This window comes from Lagenorhynchus albirostris, chromosome 5 (genome assembly GCF_949774975.1).
Source record: "Lagenorhynchus albirostris chromosome 5, mLagAlb1.1, whole genome shotgun sequence".
Lineage (NCBI taxonomy): Eukaryota > Metazoa > Chordata > Mammalia > Artiodactyla > Delphinidae > Lagenorhynchus > Lagenorhynchus albirostris.
In genome coordinates this window covers 71,728,338-71,750,860 of record NC_083099.1, presented here as the reverse complement: position 1 = coordinate 71,750,860, position 22,523 = coordinate 71,728,338, and the positions used below count along the sequence as shown (strand labels likewise).

At 37.9% G+C, this 22,523-nt stretch overlaps 1 protein-coding gene across 11 annotated transcripts in view; it reads left to right on the top strand.

Annotated features, from left to right (window-relative positions):
• The window catches only part of ATP13A3 (ATPase 13A3), an 80,843-nt gene that overhangs the window by 275 nt on the left and 58,045 nt on the right, over positions 1 to 22,523 (top strand). For 9 of the 11 annotated variants that reach the window (XR_009540729.1, XR_009540728.1, XM_060150319.1 and 6 more), the window contains exons 2-3: positions 586 to 629; positions 17,309 to 17,371. The gene's annotated coding sequence lies outside the window, so the exon portion shown is untranslated. Of the gene's footprint in view, positions 1 to 585; positions 630 to 17,126; positions 17,142 to 17,308; positions 17,372 to 22,523 lie in introns of those variants that run through there. The other 2 variants (XM_060150317.1, XM_060150318.1) reach the window with 2 other exon arrangements.

The following is a 22,523-nucleotide window of genomic DNA, read 5'->3' as shown; positions in this document are numbered from 1 at the left end:
TAAGACTGCGGAATGTCTGTCTGGGACAGGTGAGGCGCGGAGGAGGGCACCACGTTGTGGGTGTGAAGGCCTGGTTGGGACACGCCGCTTGGGGGGAAGGCGAGTGTGTTGGGTTTGAGAGTGAGATGGTGGTCCAGCCCTTTCAGAAAGTACGGGAGATGGTGAGATCGAAGGTAGGGGTATTGGCAGGGCGCTTGATGGGTTTGTGCGGGTGCTGACTGAGGAATCTTCATTTTGTCCTTAGCCACGGAGTAGTGGAGCTCCTGGCCAGTCACCGCATTAAGCTAAGTGAGGCCCAGAGAGGAAAAGTGACTTATGACTTGCTTAAGGCCTCTCACTTTGACTCTAGAAAAACCCGGGGCCCTTTCTCCAGTACCTCCATGGCCGCTCTCTTTAGAGCCTTTCCTTCTCCCCACATCATTCGCAAAGTTAGGTTCTGGTGGATATGTGACCTCTTTTTTTTTTTGCGGGGGGCGGGAGGAGGGGGAGCGGAGGGAATCTGACTGGGGATTGACAGTAGTAATTCAGAGCTTCCCAGTTTGGAAAGCTTTTGTGACAGGTGTTTATCATTTCCTCTTCCCACAGATCTGACAGAAACATCCTTGGATCTTGGTGTCTGGACATAGGAGGTATGAATCACTCAGATAATTAACTACTTTTTCATCAGTGTTTTAGAGCTGTATTGAATGGTTACATTAGTGCAAAATGAATGGGTATGGGGTTGTAAACCTAGAAACAGAAACCTATGTTTCCTACATGATTCCAAACGAAATGAGTAGAACGTTTATGTATGTAATGACTATTTTAGATCTATGAATCAGGAAGTTAGAATTTTTCAAAAATCTAAGAAATGCAGGGACGTTTAAGATAATTGCAAAATGAATACTTTTCTAAAGACTTTGTTGCTAAAGTGAAGGTGTTCTGATTTGATTGTCTTTTGAAGGGCGATTACTTAGTTTAAAATGCTCTACCGGGCTTCCCTGGTGGCGCAGTGGTTGAGAGTACGCCTGCTGATGCAGGGGACACGGGTTCGTGCCCTGGTCCGGGAAGATCCCACATGCTGTGGAGCAGCTGGGCCCGTGAGCTGTGGCCGCTGAGCCTGCGCGTCTGGAGCCTGTGCTCCTCAACAGGAGAGGCCACAACAGTGAGAGGCCCGCGTACCACAGAAAAAAAAAAAAAAAGCTCTACCTTTGCTTAGAATTCAGCCTTTTAGTACCAAGGCACATTTATTAATTTTGTTTCACTGGAATATATGTGGTATTCTTTTCTTAGGAGGATTGTTGCTTTGCTGAATAGGCTACAGTTGCCAAAATAAATGTATGCGGGCATCCCATTCTGGTTTAGCGACCCTTTTTAAAGGCAAGTCAGTTCCTGGAAGTTGCTTGAAATAGTAAGCCTATTATTAATAATTGTTAAGAAAGTTTACTTTTGCTGCTATCCTTGTTTTTGCATTATCCACCATTAAAGCAGATGAGGATGAGACGGCTAAGTGAGATTTTTGAACATTATTAGAACAGCAAAGCCTGTTTTTGGTCAGGGGATTGGATAGGAAGAACGTTGACATTGGTTGGTTGCGTTATTTCCTAAGTAGTACAATTACAAAAAAATAAAAATATTAAGTAGCAATAAAGTTGACAGGCTTCACTTTGACTCTGTGTTCAAATTATGTCGTAAGAGGGCAGAGTTCTTCGTCCAGGCTGACCAGGAAGCTTTATTTGGGGTAGCTTTGGTTGTTAAAGTTTTAATTTACAACTGATTTGAGATAAATAGGATAAATTCCTATATAGATAGGAAAATAGTTTCACAGTAGTTAAAACAAAACTCTATAACCTGAATGTCTAAATAGTATTTTCTGATGAGTTTTCTACTTGGTTCTGCTTATTAGTTATTGGAGCTAAAATCCTTCTGTTGGTTTAGTTAGCCCTAAATAGTTATTTCATTTAGGTAACATCAGTTTCCCATCTGTTGTATTTCAAGTATGGATTCTTATGTGGATAATAATGTGTGTTTGCTGCTACAGAATATTGTAGTAGAAGAAGCATGAACTTGGGAATCAGACCTGAGTTTGATCTGACTTTCTTAACTAGCTATTGACTTTGACCAGTGCTGATAGTTATTGAGTAAGCTTACTGTATACTATGCTTTGAATTAAACATGATGTGAATTGTCTCATTTAAACCCCATTTTACAGATGGGGAAACTGAGGTTCAGAGATGTTAAGTTGCTGAAAGTCACATGCAGCTAATCCGGTAAACCTAGAAATAGAAACCTCTATGTCACATACAGTAACAGAGCTAGGATTCTGGCTGTGTTGAAAGTCCCTTATACTGTTGCTTAACTTCCCTGTTCTGCTTTTTCTTTCTTTTTTTTTTTTTAATTAACAAAGGAGAATACTAGTACTTACGTCAGAGAGTTTTGAGGATTAGCTGAGAGCATATGTAAAGAAAGGAGCACTCTTCCTGGCACATAGTAAATATTCCTTTCCCCCTTCCATTCCATATACTGAATCAGGGCTGTGCTTGTTTAGCATGGTGGTTTTGTAACCACTGTGAATATAAGGTTTTAAATGTGAATATACTTTATTGCTGAAATGGATAGCAGTCCTAGGAAGTGGGCAATGATGAATGATAATGGGGCATGCTGTGGAGTTTTGTCTTTAGTTTTTGTATTTTTTCCCACTGGTCTAGGTGATGGTGGAAATAGGAACTTCATGCTTGTGAATGACAATGAGGTGGTGGTTGTAGTTTCTAAAATCTTAGAAGACAGAAATAGAATTTCAAAATGATATTGATTACTTGGTTCATCTAAAGCTGGCTTTTGTTCACTGGTATACTGGGTAACCTAAGCAGGGGACCTTGTGAACAGACCCTAAGTTGAATAGGAGTTAGCAGCTTATCACTAACTGGACAACATTCTTAAAACAACTCACAGTGGTATGCTAAAGGAAGATAATCTAGTGTCTGATGTCTACCTGGTACATAACCAGAAGGTTTTTTCCAGTGATGGAATGTGTTCTGAATGTGCTGTATAGCTCATCTGGTTAAATCTGGATCTAAGAGTTAGCTGATGGGATTTAGTCTTTGGTTTTAGAACATAGTTTTTCTGTGTGAAATGAAGCCAACTGGCCTGTTGGAGAGAGTAAATCTGTAGTCATCAAAACCGTATTCTAATTAACCCACTTAACTAGTCCAGGTAACAAGCAAGAAGCAAGGAAATTATCATTACAGTCTTACCTGAATGTTCATATTTTGAGAGTAGAGAAATGAGAGAGGATCAGGATTGGGTTACATATTTTAAGATTTAGGTTAAAAAGTAAAAGGTTCTAGGCTTATTTAATCTGGAGAAAAGTATGTATCAATTACAAGGTAGAATGTCCTGAAGTTAATGGTAACTAGTAATTATAAAAATTGAGTTAAAAACATTAAAAGCATATTAGATTAAAAATAGAGGTAATGTGAAATGTTATGAATAAATGGTAACTGGAAAAAACGATCACTGTTATAATGGTGAGTTGAAAATGATTTTTTGGTCCTCAGTAAGAAGGGAGAAAAGTGGAATGAAGGAAAGGGAGAGTTGTCCAAATAATCAAATATCTGAGACAGAGGAAAGTTGAGGATGAGGATTGCTGAAGAGTTTCCAGAGAGCTATCCCAACACCGGGCCTCGTAATATCTTCAACCCACAGGCTTGTATTGGGGCCTTTGCTAGGTCTGAGATTGTAAAATATTAACTCAAATAGCAAACTTTGAGACTGTCCAAATTAAAAAAGGACTTATGTACCTTATGTATGTGTCTCCCCAAGGGAAGGGTCCACATAGATTTATGAAAATGGAGCTTCTCAGAGGCACGTATCTTTGAAGTTACAGGTGAAAATGCATCTTTTATCTTATCTATCACCAAAGGCCACTAATGCTAGTATGAGCTGGGAATGCAGGAAGAAATTAGTACCCTGTGTTTGAAGTCTGTTTTTTTGTATGTAAGATGGGGTGAATGAAGTGAGTTGTAATTAATCTTTTTTTTTTGTAATTAATCTCTTAATCAAAAATTCTCTCTTGTTGACTCTTTCACTTACTCGCTGTGGATCTTGCTTTTAAATAACCCGTTGAGGGAATTCCCTGGAGGTCCAGTGGTTAGGACTCTGAGCTTCCACTGCCCGGGGCCTGGGTTCGATCCCTGGTCGGGGAACTAAGATCCCACAAGCAGCACAGCGTGGCCAAAAAAATATATATATATCCAATGACACTCAGATACTAGTTAGATTAGAAGCATAATTTCCAGGAAAGGTGAGTTAACTGTAAAGTAGAATTTCTTGATTACATGATGTGGAACACGCTGATATCTATATAATCTTTCTCAGAAATTATTAATAAAATTTATTTATATCTGTTGTTGGGTGATGAGGTGAAAGACAGGTCTGCCTCAGTGATAGCAAGCTAGATTAATTGACTGCTATTTTTTTGTTGTTTTTTAATTTTTTCACAAAGGAGTTTATGAGTTGGACATTGAAATAAGGAGGTATGAGATTGGAAAATAATAATGCTGAGTGGTTGTAGGTTATTTAGACTGGCCCCTTCTTTTTGTAGAAAAGGAAACTGATGTCTGGAGAGGTAAGTGACAGCATGTTGGTAAAGGAGAAGCTTTCTATTAGTTGGGTGTTCTTTTCACCCTTGTCTTTAGTTTGTACTCTGTAGTAATGGCACATCTCAAAACTCAATGTATGTTTTGTGGGGTGTTTTTTTTTTTCTTATTGAGAACCAACTTTAAAGGATTGATTTTGATCACTTGACAGACTTCTATTACATTTTTAGTTTATTTTAAAATAAGTCATGGAACAGCTCCCACATGTGTCTAGCATGGCTTCTTTACAGCATTCCTATTGCTCTCTTTTTCCTATTTGTAAAGTAGGATGAAAAATATGTTAGTAACTTACTTTGATATATAAAAGACAAGTATTTTGGTTCTTAATTCTTTCTGATCTAAACAGCTGAGTAAAATGAAATCCCCTTTTATGTAGGGGCTTTGGGCCTACATTCTCATTTAAGATAAAAATCCTGTGAAGTCAAAATTACCCATGAAAAAGTCATTTAGGAAGGCACCAGTTTGAAAACTGGTTAACTGACATATGGTTTTTCAATTCTCACAGCTAGTTTTTTCTTCAGCTATTAGTATAGGTTACTTTTTTCTGGAATCATAATCGGTTATGTGCTTTGGATTGACCAAGGAACACTAGATTTAGTCTCCGTTGCATGCTTACTCTGGGACAAGGATGTGAGAGCAAGCGTCCTGCTGCCATTATTTAGAGTATTTTTCTCTCTTGTTTTTCTTTTTCCTTGCAGCACAGATAGTTGAATTGTAATTAAATCCATATGTGATGTGATTCCACAGTGTGAATAATGGAGAAAGAAATTAGGTGTTTAGGAAAATCTGCTATTTCCCTAGGGTTATACTGGGTGTTTTATACCACACAAAAAACCTAGCATAATTAAAGGGCTAAGTAATAAAGTTGGGATTATTGGGGCACTGTTGGTACTTTTTATAATTCTAGATGGATATTCAGCTACTATCAGTGTTTTTTGTTTTTGTTTGTTTTGTTTTTTTTGTTTTGGCTGTGTTGTGTCTTTGTTGCTGCTCGCCGGCTCTCTCTAGTTGCCGCGAGTGGGGGCTATTCTTTGTTGCGGTGCGCAGGCTTCTCATTGCAGTGGCTTCTCTTGTTGTGGAGCACGGGCTCTAGGCGCGCGGGCTTCAGTAGTTGTGGCACATGGGCTTAGTTGCTTCGTGACATGTGGGATCTTCCTGGGCCAGGGCCAATACAGGGGCCGTGTCCCCTGTATTGGCAGGTGGATTCTTAACCACTACGCCACCAGGGAAGCCCTGACTATCAGTGTTTTTAAGAGTTAATGTCTCCTTACTGCTAGCAAGATTTGCCTTATTTAAAAACAACTCTGTAAGTTGTTAATGTTTTCCATGAAATTTAAAGTATTTGAACTTAAATATCACTCTGGGGATAGCACAGTAAGAAAACATCAGTCGTTAAAGAAATGTTATGGTGACTAAAGATTTAACAGTCGTATGCCCTGGGAGAGGGCATGTGTATTGGTTAAAATGTGGCCTCAGAGCCATATACAAGTGATTTTGAATTCTAGCCTCATCACTTACTAGCTCTGTAGTCCCTTAACCCTATTTAGCTTCTTCATTGCCTGAATGGAGGTAATAAAACATAGAGAATTGTGAGGATAAGAGGCTCAGTAATTGGTAAATTACTATTATTTATTAGTTTAATAACATTTAACATATTCAAAACAAGTCATACTCCTGTGTGTATCTGTGTGTCGTGAGAGAGTGTGTGTGTGGGTTGTGATTGAGGATTGCTTTTTCTCAACTGGAGCAGCAGGCAATAATGACATACTGTTTAATTCCGGCTTTTATAGCAAAAATACCATGATTTTGCATCTTTGGTAGTGACATCCTATAAAGCTCAAGATGTTAATTTCATGGGTCTCTAATGTACATTTGATGTATATTTTTATCTTGATGTTTCTGGGTGTGTTTGCAGTCTCTTTTTCCCCCATCCTCTGTGTTAATGTTACCTGTTGTCTCTCTCCCTGGCTGCATTATAAAATTTAAAAATATGTTTATTTAATAGGATTTTATGTTTCCTTTTTTTTTTTTTTTTTTTTTTTGCGGTATGCGGGCCTCTCACTGTTGTTGCCTCTCCCGTTGCGGAGCGTGGGCTCCGGACGCGCAGGGTCAGTGGCCATGGCTCACGGACCTAGCCGCTCCGCGGCATGTGGGATCTTCCCAGACCGGGGCACAAACCCGTGTCCCCTGCATTGGCAGGCAGACTCTCAACCACTGCGCCACCAGGGAAGCCCTATTTTCCCTTATTTTCATTTAGAAATTCTGGTTAGTGAAATGTGTCTACATCTTTTCTTTAAAAAGAAGTCTTGAAATTTTGTTTTACTTCTCTGGCCTTTGGATTGATTAGATGTAGTCACTGGTTCTTTGTAGACCAAATATTTTTTCCTTATTGTTTTCCCAAGCACCTGAGATGGAGTTCTTACTTACATGCTAATTATCCTAATATAATTCAGTTTACTAAGTGAAATGTAAAGTACTGCAGGCAAGTAACCTGAGTAGCACTTAATTATTTGAAACACTAGTCTAGCAAATTGTTAGTTAAAATAGATTTTTATTCCATGGGTCCTATATAAAAATATACTTTTTATAGTTATCACCACTGTCTTAGAGTTAGTTGTTGAATAATTTTGAGCTAATCTACAGTTGTTTTCTGTTCAGTTTTTGGTGAGAAGAGTAGAAAAACTGCTTAATTTTGTCAGGTTCAAAAGCGTCTTAATGTGTGTTTTCTCAAAATCCTTTCTAATCTCTGGTGCAGCCCATACCTTTCCCCATGTTACTTTAAAAGTTGTGCCAATTACCAATTGTTGTAGTGAGTAAGAGTTGTGAGTTTTATAGGCAGTAAGGAAGGAGGCTGGGTTAGGGCCACTTAGTTGAGCCCTAAGATTGTGTTGGCACATCTAACTATTGGATACTTTTTTAGTTCCTGTCTGTGCCAAGCACAGGGCTAGATGCTGGGTATATGTTGATGAGTGAGTTCTGCCTTCTTGGAGGTAAACAGTCTAGCAAGGGAACACAGGACTGCTGCTTTGCACACCATTCACATTGTATTCTTTGGAAATGTGGCCTCTTGGGTCTCTTTCAGTTGAGAAAAGTTCAGAATCTCCATCATGTACAAGTTAATCCATATCTTTATCAAGCAAGGTCTTTCATCATAACTTGATTCTGTTCCATCTTTTTTAGCTCCATTTTCAGCCATTCCCCAGAGGCCATCCTGTGCTCCAGCTAGTTCAAGTAACTTGTATTCCTAACATTTTCTGGGATTTCTCACCTTAGCACTTCTGCATATGGTAATTCCTCTACTTGGATTCCATCTCTCTCTTATTTCCCCTTTTTACTGCTTGTCTGCTTGATGAACTTCACACCCGTCAGGTCTTACTTAGATCAAGGGAGAGTTCTTCTCTGAAGACTCTTTTGTCCCTTGCCTGCCTCTTCCTCCCTCCCTGTGCCTCTCCGTGCTCCCAGTGCTCGCATGATACTTACTTTACTGCAGTGTGCAACCGCTTTGATAGGTTTGTTTACTTGTCTAGCCTAGGTTTGGCTTCTTGAGGTTAGAAATTTAATCTTTGTAATCTCCAACATTTAGCACGTACTTGGCACGTGTAGACAATGACATTGTAACATGATTTTTTATGAAATAGGAAGTAGTGATAAACCATACTGATTCTTTCTAGAATGCTAATTTAATAATTACAGATTTATTTTGAAATATTAAGGGTACTTGGGCAACATCTTGGTTTTCTCAATTAATTTGCCTTTTCCTAAATCAAACAATGGTCTAGGGTTGGATTTTAAGATATTACTTGGTTAGAATAGAGGCATTGTTTTTTTTTGTTTTGTTTTTTTGTTTGTTTGTTTTTGCGGTACGCGGGCCTCTCACTGTTGTGGCTTCTCCCGTTGCGGAGGCTCCGGACGCGCAGGCTCGGCGGCCATGGCTCACGGGCCCAGCCGCTCCGCGGCATGTGGGATCTTCCCGTACCGGGGCACAAACCTGTGTCCCCTGCATTGGCAGGTGGACTCTGAACCACTGTGCCACCAGGGAAGCCCTAGAGGCACTGTTTTAAGTTCATCGGTGACCGTGTTGGTGAGACTTTCTGTCCATAATAATGAAAAACTGACCGTCACTGGTCTCTAAAGCAAATAAAACTTTTCAACCCAAAAAGAATGGGTGATCCGTAGGATTGCCATAGCACCAGCTCCATCTGTCTCTGCTAGTAGTGCCCACTGCTGCTCCTGGGAAGCAGGGAGACTCAGTCAGGAGGACTCCCAGATTTTTATGGGCCAGCCTCTCTGAGTGGTAGAACTGTAATGCCCACTCCCTGTATCTCCTTCATGCTTAAAGAAAAAATATTTTGGGGACTTCCCTGGCTGTCCAGTGGTTAGGACTCCACGCTTCCACTGCAGGGGGGCATGGGTTCAACCCCTGGTCAGGGAACTAAGATCCTGCATGCTTCATGGTGCAGCCCAAAATAAATAAGTAACTAAATAAATTGTTGCCTAGAGATTCATCTTGGATTTGCCAGCTTTGAGAAGCTGTAACCCATTTATGTATTAACTTCTGAACAGAATAACTCTTGATGAACTGGACGAGGAAGTAGTTGATACTGATGAGCATAGTCTTGTGGCGGCGGTTGTATAGAGTTAGGTGAGGTCACTAAGGACCTGGGGAGAGGGTATTGGGAGAGTCAGGAAAGCTAAAGGGGCATAAGGATGAGATGTGGGAGTGGGGCAAAAACAAAATTTACTTTGTTGTGAAATTTTGCCCAGAAAAAGGAAAGATTTTACCCTTTCCTCACACTCACCTCCTGTCTTGCCCTGTCTGATTCAGTCAGCTATGTTGCTGGGTGCTGGCCTGCTTCCCAACTTTAAGTCTGTTTTTAGTCTGTAAGCCCAATATTGTGAGACAAGTGCTGACTGCTCTGACACGTGTAGAGGAGGGACAGAGGTGGGACAAGTCTGCTGCGGGGTGGAAGGGACAATCAAAGCTTAGTAGAGAAAATAACTGACCAGGGGCTGGAAGGACTCACAGGAGCTCTTCAGCCAGCCTAAATTAGGGAACGGCATTCTTAGCAGAAGGAACGATGTATGTAAAAGAATGGAATCAGGAATCAGTAGGACTCTTTGAGGAACTGCAAGTTGTGTTCTGTATAGATGGGATGTAAGGTTTGTAGGAGGTGAATAATAACCTTTGATGAATGGAAGGTGGTGTTGACAACTAGGCAGGGCCAGGTTCTGAAGGATTTTATGTCTCCCAGTTAGTTGTGACTTTGTCCTTGGAGCCCAGTTGGGTCTGTCTTTTGCACCAGTTTCCCATGGTAGGCAAACACATAATAGTATCGTGTGTTGTAAGACTTTCCAAAGTCTTCCTGGTAAGAGGGCTACTTAACTTTGTTTAATGCAGTACTTTTCTTCAATTTATATGAGCAGTCAATGCCTTTAAAATTTTTTTATTTTGGGGCTTCCCTGGTGGCGCAGTGGTTGGGAGTCCGCCTGCTGATGCAGGGGACGCGGGTTTGTGCCCCGGTCCGGGAGAATCCCACGTGCTGCGAAGCGGCTGGGCTCGTGAGCCATGGCTGCTGGGCCTGCACGTCTGGGGCCTGTGCTCCGCGGCGGGAGAGGCCACGGCGGTGAGAGGCCCACGTACCGCCAAAAAAAAAAATTATTTTGGAGGGACTTGTACCAGTTGGGAAATGATGCTGCAGACAATAGGAAGCCCTTGAAATTTTAAGCAGAGAGAAACGATCACATCAGATTCGTATATTGATTAGAATGAGGGAGACTGGAGAGGGGGTCAAGACCCAAGGTGAGGCATGCCAGTGCAGGTAGGGTGGGGTGAGGTGGGTTTGAGAAAGGTAGGAATGATAAGACTTAGTGCCCAGATGGATGTAGAAGGTGTGGGATAGGAAGGAGTCTAGGATGACTTCCAATTTCCTAGCATGGCTTTTTAGGCAAGTCCTATTCGTTAAAGGAGTAGAGGGAATTGGTAGTGGCAGCAGCAGGTGAGAGGGCAGGTTTTTGGAAGAAAGTTGAAACAAGCCATTTGAATTAGCTGTCTGCAAACATGGACTGTAGATGTTTGAATCCGTGGGTCTGGAACTCCTGAGAGAGCAGTGCTGACAATACTGATTGGTGGTTGCCACTGTAGATGGGCCAGTGGTGCCACCCTTTGCCCATGATATTGTTACAGAGAGAGGAGCATGGAGGAATTAATAGTTAAGAAGTAGGCAGAGGAAGTAGAGGCTTGGGGAATATTAATAATTAAGAAGTGGACAGAGGAGGTAGAGGCTTGGTAACCTGGCTACCTGCCTCAACACCCAGGCTAGTGTAATAAGAAGTAGATCAGCAGCATTGTGAGAGGTAAAAAGGTCATTTGCGGGCTGTCTTAGGAACCTACGCTGTTTTCGGTATGAAAGCGTGTATTTCAAGTACACGCTGCTTTCAAATGAAGTTGTGGAAAATGGATGGTGCTGTCTACATTAATTTGTTGGCAAGGCTTTTCGGTATAATGTCACCCCATGCTTGACTTTCTAGGGAAGGTGAAAAATGCTAATCTTAGTTAAGTGAAGATTATTTTTTTTCCTGTTTTTAAAAGACAGTATTGATTGAAAACTGGTAAATGATAATATTTTGTAAACTAAAAATCCCTTTTCAAATGTCAGTCACTATTATTACGGTTGACATAGTACCCAAATACATTGATTTTTTTTTTTAATCCTGAATAGTGGATTATAGAATGACCATAGGAAATGAGGAATTTTAGATTTCTGTGATGGTTGTACCATGAGTAAGGCCATTATCCTCTTCAGTAGTAACTTAAAGTTCTGTATTATTGAAATATTTGCTGAATGAAAATGTTAAGGCCTTTATACTTCCTTTCTATGCTGAATCAGCATGAGTAGGTTTCAAATTGGGGAAAAGGAGTAAAGTGGAAAAAAATTCACGTAACTGAAAAAAGTTGATCCAAGTGCCTATCAGTTGTAAGTGGAAATTTGCAGGATTGTACTTTTTGTACAGAATGGTTTCCTGGTGATTTTGTGCTTCTTTGAGGTTGAGCCTTTATAATGTTTGGAAAAATGAAATGTGAACCATACTGTAGTATAGATCATGAGTAAAACTAATTTTGTTTTTTTGTAAGCATAATACAATAATCCTGAAGTGACATATGCTGAGTTAGTGAAGAAAAATTATTTTGGAGTTTGTTGTTATAAGAAAAATGAACATATCTGTAGTCTATGTGTGACTCCTTAACATACTGAAGATTTAGAAGTATAATTCTCCGGAAAGTTCTTCTGTTCTTCCTTTTTCCTTCTCTACCTTTCCCTATCCCCCCACCCCTTCTGATCCTAGTTCTTCCTTTCCACTCTGCTGCTCTATTTTGATACTTTTCTGTGCAAATGATTACTTCTTGTTTCAGTATGCAACTACAGTGTAATCTTTTTGAATATTTTTAATAATCAATTTAAACTCAGCATTGTACTGCCAATAATGCACTTTACTCAACTGAAATGACAATGCTATAACCAGTTGACACCAACTTTGAGTGTGTGCATGCATTGATCACTGCGTCACCATGGTTACCTGTCAACTGCAGCAGTAAGATTTCATCTATAAGTTATATCCCAATTTTAACTATGCTAAAATGTGGAAAATACGAGTCTTAGAATTAATGAATGTTTAAATTTCAAAGACCATCTTTTAAATTGCTGATTGAAATGTCAAACAAGTTATTAGGGATTGGATTAATAGCATTACATTTTAGAAGAAATAGTCACTAATTTGCATTAAAATGGAAGAAACATTCATGTATATATTGCTTAACAAAAACCCTTACCTTACCTCTGAAAAGTGTAACTTTTTTTTAGTTGAAGTATAGTTGATGTACAATATTATATGTTACAGATGTACAATATGGTGATTCAATATAGTGATTATACTTCATTTATAGTTATTATAAAACATTGGCTATATTCCCCATGTTATACAATATACCCTTGTAACTTACTTTATACGTAATAATTTGTACCTCTTAATCCCTTACCCCTAAACGTGTAACTTTTAGTTTGGGGACTTAGGCACAAACAAACAATTTGGTTTATTTATACAGTTGTTATTAGAACTCTTTTTTAAAATAAATAAATAAATAAATAAATTAGGCTGCGTTGGGTCTTAGTTGCGGCACATGGGATCTTCGTTGCGGTGCACGGGCTTTTTGTTGTGGCACGTGGGTTGCAGAGCGCACAGCCTCAGTAGTTGTGGCACATGGGCTCTCTAGTTGTGGCTCGTGGGCTTAGTTGCCCTGCGGCATGTGGGATCTTAGTTCCCCAACCAGGGTTGACCAGGGATCGAAACCCGTGTCCCCTGCATTGGAAGGTGAATTCTTAACCACTGGACCCTGTTACTAGAACTCTTGATTTGTCAATTCTTATTGTATTAAATGCCCATGGCACACAATTTCTTTTGTGCGTGTTTTAAAATACTCTCATTTGTTTCAGCTAGCCTTGGTTGTTTGTAGGTACCCACTTTCACCCCTAAAGAAAAAAAAAAGCACAAAACATTTATAGTCTATTTCATAAGTCTAACAATGCAGAGAGGAATTTGAAGAAACTGTTAGTAGTAACATACATGTATAGGTACATGTGACATGGATTTCTAATTGGGATTGTTGGATCAAAGTATGTAGGAAGTTTAAATTTTTGTATACTGTCAGTTGGTTTTCCAAAAAGCTAGTACAGATGCACTCTTAACAGCAGTGTATAAAGGTGCTCTTTTTTGTGTGTGTGTGCCAATTTAATAGGCAAATAATGTTTTATCACGTAATTTCATACTTTACCTCATCTTGTTCTCTAATAGGATCATGTGCTCTTTAATTGTTACTGTTTTCCCCCTCCCTGGTTCTATAGCATTGTAAGATCCCTAAATTCTAGTTTCAGATGATTGTGAATTTGGCAGTAATCTTTATAAAGGGAATAATATACCTGCCTTTCCCTCCCATTATCATGTTTTATGTTTATTGCCATGTCTTATTTTTCCATTGAGACACATGAAATAGAAGTTCTGTTATAGGCAACTCCTACTTTCTCTTATTAGTATTTCCATTGGTACTAAAAAAAACTATATAAAATTTCTTACCTTTAATTATTCTTGATCAGTGATTGCCTTGCTAAGGCTTGTGAAAACTGTCAGCCTCTTTTCTTACCAATGTTGGAACGTCACCTAGTGGTGAAAGAGTGCAAGAGAAGGCTGTATACACAGGCGATACTTGTGTAGCTCAGAAGCTTTCATGGTTGGAGTAAATCATGAGTTATTGGGTTGGCCAAAAAATTCGTACGGGTTTTCTGTAAAATGTTACAGAAAAACCCAAACAAACTTTCTGGCCAACCCAGTATTACAACCGTCTCATTTTAGTGGAGAAGTTGAAACCAAGATGGGTGAAGGAACTTGCAAAATAGTTCGTGTTGAATTAATTGACATTTAAGAACAAATTGAAGCTGATTCTTGAGTTGTGTACTCTTTTCATTTGTTTTTGTTTTGTTTTTTTGTATTTTGGGATAAAGTTGTATATCTCCTACTGTTCCTAATATAGTAGTGAATATGTCATATATGCTTACTTAATACTTACAGTTGAATTAGTTTGATAAAATAATTTAGAATTTGCTGTTGCTTATGCTGTATCACTGGCTAGTACTTTTCCTCAGTGGAGCCAAAATATGGAGGAGACAGAAAAATAAAAATAGCTAACTGTAGCTTTCTTGAAATATGCTTGTTAAAGGAGCCTTCAAAATGGTACTTTACCTTGTCTGGGGTAAAATAACAATAAGAGTGCATCCAGGCAAAGAGAGTGGAATGGTCTGATAGAGACCATCTGGAGGGTCCTACAAGTTCAGGCCCACAGTTGGCCACGTGTGGTAGAATTAGAATTCTGTACATATGCTCAGTCTTCTTCCTTTACTTTCTTCTTTAACTATTTAAAAATATTATTGCACATAGATGGTGAAAGCATTCAAAGAGCACGAAAGTCTCCCTCATTCCCATCCTGACACACTGTTACCCCTGATAGTTACGTCACCAATTTACAGCTATATTCATCCTTTGGTTGTCTTAGGGGTGGTGCCAGTTTTCTTTTGAGGCCTTTTTGGTTCTGCCAGTTTTGAATATTCACTCTTTAGGACTGGTCTTATCATAGTGAGCCTTTCTGCTGCTTTCAGTTGTCTGCTGTAGCATTTTTCATAATAGATGGTAAGATTTTGAAATCAATCTAGCAATTATAATACTTTCATAACTCTCAGTCCTTGAGTATGGAGTTTTAGAAAGTCACATACATGAGGAAGGTTTAAGGGGAAGTATAAAAGTTTTAAGTTCAAAGTAACTTGAATAAATGAAAAAAATCTCTCATTCATATTAAGTAGACAAACTTAATTATGCTGTATATAAATTATATATTTTACTCGTTTCCTTTTTTTAATAATGAGAATAAAGCATAGATACCATTTGTCAGTCCAAAGGTACCTTCTCCCAGTTTTTACTGATTAAATACTATACAATTGACTGTAATACTCAAAGCCATTATTTTGTCTAATGATAGTCTTACCACATGGGGTTTCTCTGAATAAATGGGTTGATTTCTTTCTTTAAATAGCGAATATAATAGTGATAAAAATGTATGCATGTATGTTATAGTGTAGGTTAGGTTATGACTCTTAATGTTCTTGAATTGACCCTGACAGAAAATTGCATTATCTTTCCTAATTATAACTTATTTTGTTACAGCTATCACATTGTTTTGTAACTTACAAAAAAAAATAATTTTACAAAGACTGCATTTTACAAATGTAAATACAGTTTTAGTTTGGTGTATATTGGATACAATGGTCTTCCTTAAGCCTAAACACAGAAACAAAAGCATGTATTATAAGAGAAAGTTCAAGATGGGAAGTGATAAAATGGGTATTGAGTAGAGCTTTGTTAAGATTTAGCTGGTATCCTCGTAAAATTTCCATGTATTCATTAAATTATATTATGTCATTCTTATTGTTAGGAGCTGACTTGAAGTGTTAAGTTTTGCCCTCATAAAGTTGTCACAATTTGGTTACTGTTGTTGGGAGATTGAGATTTTGTCATTCTTTTTACACAAATATTTGTATAGATACTAAAATTAAGGTTGGACAGTGAGTAGAGTTAGGATTTTATATTAATAGGGCATATTTCAGTTGTAAAGGTAGAACGCTTTTGAATTGCAGAAAGTCATCTTAATTGCTGTGGATGCTACAAATTTGACAATGAAATAATATTGATTGAAATATTGATGAAATAATACAAAATGCTGGCTTTGCTGTTTATACTTCAGAATCTTTGAAACACCCTTTGTTTTGTGGTTCTGAAAGGTGTGTTTATCAAATCTTTATTTAACATGTATAGGTATGTTTAATTCTCAGGAAAAAACCTAGAACTACAAAATAAAGTGGGATGATTCATTTTGTTTTTCAGCAATACAAGGTGGCCCAAAAGTTTTAGTGCAGTTTTAATTTTTAAAACTTAAGAAGTACATGTTCCAAACTTACAAAAAAATCATTTGAGAATTTTTAATACTTATTTAGTTTTGCAAATATTGAATAGTACATTTTTAATTTAATTTTGTGTGTGTGTGTGTGTGTGTGGTACGTGGGCCTCTCACTGCTGTGGCCTCTCCCGTTGCGGAGCACAGGCTCCGGACGCGCAGGCTCAGCGGCCACAGCTCACGGGCCCAGCCGCTCCGCGGCATGTGGGATCTTCCCGGACCAGGGCACGAACCCGTGTCCCCTGCATTGGCAGGTGGACTCTCAACCACTGCGCCACCAGGGAAGCCCTAATTTTATTTTTTTAACTTCAGTTTCCCTGAAGTTGGCAAATACCAACAGAAGTAAAAAATTAAATTAAAAATATTTATTCAGAATTTGCTTGAGGTTTTACTTGAGTGGCAGATCATTCATTCCCTAATTCACCTCATAAAATTACCTACTTTGGAAATCTAAGCACATACATTGAGTATCCTCAAAGAAAACCCTCCACATATAATACTATAATATTGTTACAGCTTGTGCGAAACTCAGGTTTGAAGCAAAGATGCCTTAGGTGTGGGGATTCTATGCTTGTTAAGTCCAGCTCATCTTGTTTTAGGAAATGAGATCTGACTCTTAACCCTAGGTTTAAGACTGTACCTTAAATGGTTCTTAGTAATTACATAATATGAAAAAATGAGTTAACTTTCACAAAAATTAGCATTACATTTTGTGTGATTTATTCCTGATAGCTTCACTTTGTCCTGTGCTGCTGTTTTTACTCACACAAAAAAATCAGGTTCATTGTAAATGCAAGGAAGGGTTTGGTTAAGCACAATAGCCTATAAGCTGCTTGCTATTTAGATAACATCAAGGCTCAGTCATGCACCATGGAATTGGGACTTCAGTATGCTAGCTAGATATGATTTATTCAAGTAATAGGAGCTCTGCAGTGACAGTCAGATGGCAGAAGGTATGTCTTCTGAAAACCCATTTAAAATTGGAGCATTAAAAAATCCTAAATTTTAATGTCTTAGTCATTTTGAAAACAGTTCAAAAAGAACCCAAACAAGTATGTGGCAGAAAATTGTCATTTGAATGGATTTTTATGCTTAGTTTCATTTTATTTTTGTTATTAAGAGCCGGCTTTTGAAAGCTCTGCTAATATCAACAGTTGGAAGGAATGATGATACAGTGCTATTGGTAAGAAAAATTTCTTTGTTTTTTATGATCTAGAAATTGACTTGATTAAAAAGCACATGCCCTCAAGCAAACCACCGGAAGTTATACTTCTGTAAGTTAAATGGATTTTAGAAGTTCGATATTAATGTTTTAAATATCTAATTGGGTAAATGGTAGGATAGTATTTAATATGTATTTTCATCTTGATAAGTAATATATTTTGAAATATGTTATATAGATTTTTATCTTCATGATGTCATAAAAATGTTAAGGGCTTTCTATATATGTACATGTTTTTAAAATTTATACATTTATGATATGTATATGTTTTAAATGTAAGCTGTTGCAGTTGTCTCACTGGGTTTTACTAAAAGTTTATGTGACGAGTGAATTCTTAGTAATTTCCTATGAAGTATAATATGTTTATAGAGAACAATAATTGGTGACTTTTAGAGCAACTTTTAATTTGAATTACTTAAATTATTTTTAACATTTCATCTTTGGTAAAGTTTGGTAAGACTTAAGAACTTTGCCTTAAAAAGTAGAACTTTGCCTCAAAAAGTAAGTTAAATTTCAGAGAAATAACACTTATAAAAAGAGTAATGAGATAATACGGTCAAGAATTGTATTTAGAAAAGTATGAACATAGATTGTTGTAGGCAGTGCACCATGTGTAATGGCTCATTTAAAAATAATTTGAGTATTTTTTTGTTGTGGTCAGTTTTTACCTGTAGAAGATGAGATGAAAATATAGTTATCTTGGACTAATTTGAACTCTGTCAAGAGATATTTGGGGAAAAGATTTTAAATAGTTATGAGCATATGGAATTAAGGAAAACATTGAATTTTAATGATAGTTCTTTTTCTAAAATTATGAAAAGCATGCTTATTTATCTGCAAATATATTCTACATTGAAAACTTAGAATTTACAGAAGTGGGGAAGTACATCTATATTTCTAGGCAATGGATGAAAGACAAGAGTGAAGAAGAGTTAGATTCAAAACCCAGGGGTAAGAGTTTATGGATAATACCTGAACATAATAGGTTGAGTCGGTAGATTTGGGACTCAGAGTCCTCAAGATTCATATCCCTTTGTGCCAGGAATGACTATCCTCTGAAAATTTTCTTTTATTTTCACTTCAGATGGGTGAATTTTTTTTTAATTCAAGTATATTGATTTACAGTGTTGGGTTAATTTCTGCTGTATAAAAAGTGATTCAATTGTGTGTGTGTGTATATATATATATATATACACACACACACATATATATATATATATATATATATATACACACACACACATTCTTTTTCATATTTTTTCCATTTTGGTTTATCACAGGGTATTGAATATAGTTCCCTGTGCTATACAGTAGGACCTTGTTTATCCATTCTATATATGATAGTTTGCATCTGCTAATCCCAAACTCCCAATCCATCCCTCCCACACACCCTCTCCCCCTTGGCAACCACAAGTCCATTCACTGTGTCTCTGAATCTGTTTCATAGATAAGTTCATTTGTGCCATATTTTAGCAAATGGATGGCTTTTATTTATTTAAGAAAACTTTTCCATTATGGACAATTTATACATATTAAAGAGTAGAAAGATGAGTATAATGAACTCTCATGGACCATCACTCAGCTTTTTTTTTCTTTTTTTCATTTTAATTTTTTTCCATCACTCAGCTTTTAAGTCAGCTTTAGCAGTTATCAACTCACAGCCATCCCCTGACTGATAAAGATTTTTTTTTTAAGTTTTTTTATTGGGAAGTAAGTTCAAACCTGCAGAAGAGTTGGTTTGTTTGTATAAAGTTGCTTGTTGGTTCCTTGATTATCCTTCTGATATCTGCATAATCTATAGCGATGTCTCCTGTTCTATTCCTGATATTGATAATTTGTGCCCCCCCCTTTGAGTTTAACTAGAAATGATCAATTTTATTAATGTCAAAGAACCAGATTTTGGTTTCATTGATTTTTTCATCATTTTTCTGTTTTTTAAAATTTCATTTATTTCTTCTCTGAGTTTTAGTCTTTCCCTTAAGTGCCTACACTGGGTATAACTTGCTGTTCTTTTTCTACTTTCTTAAGAGCATTTTAAGAGTGTACTTTCATTTCTCCATGTTCTTTGTGCTTTTGCTGTGTATAGTTACCCTCTTAGTTACCATTTCTGGTGCTCATCAATCCTTTGTGGAGATCCTTATTACCATTGGTTATGTTTTTTTCCCCCATCTGAGGAATTCTCTTAACAATTTTTTTTTTTTAAATAGTGTAGGTTCACTGCTGGTGAATTTTTCCCAGCTTTTGTATCTGAAAAAGACTTTTATTTCACCTTTGATTTGGGAAGATATTTTTGCTGGGTATAGAATTCTCAGAATAGTTTCTTTTTCTCAGTACTTCAGAGATGTTGCCCTACTGTCTTTTCGCCTGCATTGTTTTTAAGCAAGAAATTTAATGTCATTTTTATTTATTTTCCTTTGTATGTGACATGTCTTTTTTCTCTGGCTTCTTTCAAGATATATATATATACACACACACACACACACACACACACACACACATATATACACACACATATATATATACATATACACACACATATATATACATGTATATATATACGTGTGTGTGTGTATGTATATATATATATATTTATATATATAACCCATTTTTCATCATGGGTTTTGATGATGGTATGCCTTGGTTTAATTTCTTATGTTCTTTGGTTAGTGTTAGTTGGACTTCTTGGATCCGTGGGTTTATAGTTTTTCATCTAATCTGGAAATTTTGGGGCCATTATAGAATTACATATTTTTTATTCCCTCCTGCCTTACATGTATATCAGGGTGCTTGAGATTGTCACACAGCTTACTGATGCTGTTATGTTAGCTTTTTTTCCCCTCTAGTCTTTTTTCTCTCCATTTTTCATTTTGGATATTTCTATTACTATGTCTTCAAGTTCATTGATTATTTTTGTGTAATATCGAATCTGCTGTTAATCCCATCTAGTGTGTTTTTCATGTCAGACATTGTACTTTTTATTTTATGTTTGATTTGGTTCTTTTTTATATTTTTCATGTCTCTGCTTCACATGATCAGTCTTTCCTCTTGCTTTTTGAACATATGAACTATAGTGGGGACAGTGTCAGGGCAGAGTTCCTTTGCAGTCATTTTAATGTCCTTGTCTACCAGTTCTATTATCTCTGTCAGTTCTAGGTCCTCTTCTGTCCTTTGATTTTTCTCATTGTGGGTCATATTTTCTTGCTTCTTTGCAAGCCTGTTAAGTTTTTTTGTTTTTATTTATTTATTTATTTATTGCGGTACGTGGGCCTCTCACTGTTGTGGCCTCTCCCGTTGCGGAGCACAGGCTCTGGACGCACAGGCTCAGCAGCCATGGCTCACAGGCCCAACTGCTCCGCGGCATGTGGGATCTTCCCGGACCGGGGCACAAACCTGTGTCCCCTGCATCAGCAGGCGGACTCTCAACCACTGCGCCACCAGGGAAGCCCAAGCCTGTTAAGTTTTAATTGGATATCAGACATTGTAACTGGATATTTTGTATTCCTGTAAATCTCCTTGGACTGTGTTCTGTGAAGCAGTTAAGTTACTTGGAAACAATTTTATTCTTTCAAGTCTTAAAAGTTTTGTTAGGCAGGAACAGAGTAGCTTTTAGTTTCAGGTTAATTTGAACCCACTACTGAAGCAAAACCCTCTGAGTACTCCGCCTGATTTCATGCAGCTAATGAGGTTTTCCCACTGATTGGTGGGAACAGGTACTCCGCCCAGCCCTGTGTGAGCCCTGATGCATTTTTCCCCTTAAACCTTTTGGGTGGATTTTCCCCTGGTCTTGGTAGTTTCCTCACACACAAGTGCTGATCAGTATTCAGCTGAAGACTTGAGAAGGGACCACTTTGCAGATTTTCAGTGTTCCTTCTCTGTACATACCTCTTCTCTGGTAATCTGCCCTGCAAACCCAGTCACTTTGGTGCCTCCCCAGACTCCCAGCTTCATCTCTTCAACTCAGGAAGATTGCTGGGCTCCCCCTGGGTTTCCTGTCCTACATTTTTTTTTTTTTGCATCCTGTAAATTATTCAGTTTGTAAACTGGGACAATTGTAGAGCTCACCCATTTTTGTATCAGTTTCTTTCATTGACGTCCAGCTCCTTGAAGGCTATATAGTTTTATATATTTTATTCATTTTGTTGTTTTAGTTAGGAGGGCTAGTCTTGGTTGGAAGCAGAAGTCTCTCCACTTAAGAATTTGAAGAGGTTCTTCCCCTCGAGAAACATATTTTAGGTGGTGGTGGGAAATGGGGATCAGAATTATATGTTTTGGTTGTTAAAAATGAGTGGTAAATCCTGAGTGATGATCCTGAGACACAGTCCAGAGCTTAAGGAAGAACCACGGATTAAAGGTTAAGAACCCCAGACTGGATTCTTTAGTGGGGACAGTGTCAGGGCAGAGTTCCTTTGCCTTATTACCCTTTGAAGGTAGGCATGTGCACATTTGAAACCTTGCAGGATTGGACTAAACCTTACAGGTTCAGGCAACAACAGCTGATCTTTTCCACAGGGAAAGAGGTTGGACTTGCTAATTCTCCCCCAAAGTCTGTAGCAGCAGGTGTATAGCCCTTGAGAATAACTGCTGCCTCAAGTTGTATTGGTTTGATGGAACAGTCTTACAATGGTGGGATGACTCTAGTACTATACTTTTCAGGGCTCTAACAGTACCCTAGACTGAGAAGAAATTGTTACTAAATTGCCTAAAAGGTTTTGTATGATAATGTGTCTTGTTTTCCTCTGAGAAACAAGATATCTCTGAGTCTTCTTTTCCAAGATGGCACTGAGTCCAATATATTGTGTGTGTATGTGTGTGTTTGTAATCAAACTCTTGCATTTTATTTCTGTGGAAAGCCCTGACTCTACCTAGCCCTAACCCCGTCTTCAGGGCTACCAGAAAGTAGAGAAACTTTGCCCATTCAGGAGGCATCAATATTTTTTATTGGTCATTTTGTTGATGACATAAATCAGGAGATTTCAGTAGTCTGATGGGGGGGGGATTAACTTGAAATCCTGCAGTTGGTTTTACTTTGCTATTAATTCATATCATGTAAACATTACATGTGGCTATTGCTGTCTTAGCACAAATTCTTTATCAGGTCATTCATTCAGCAAGT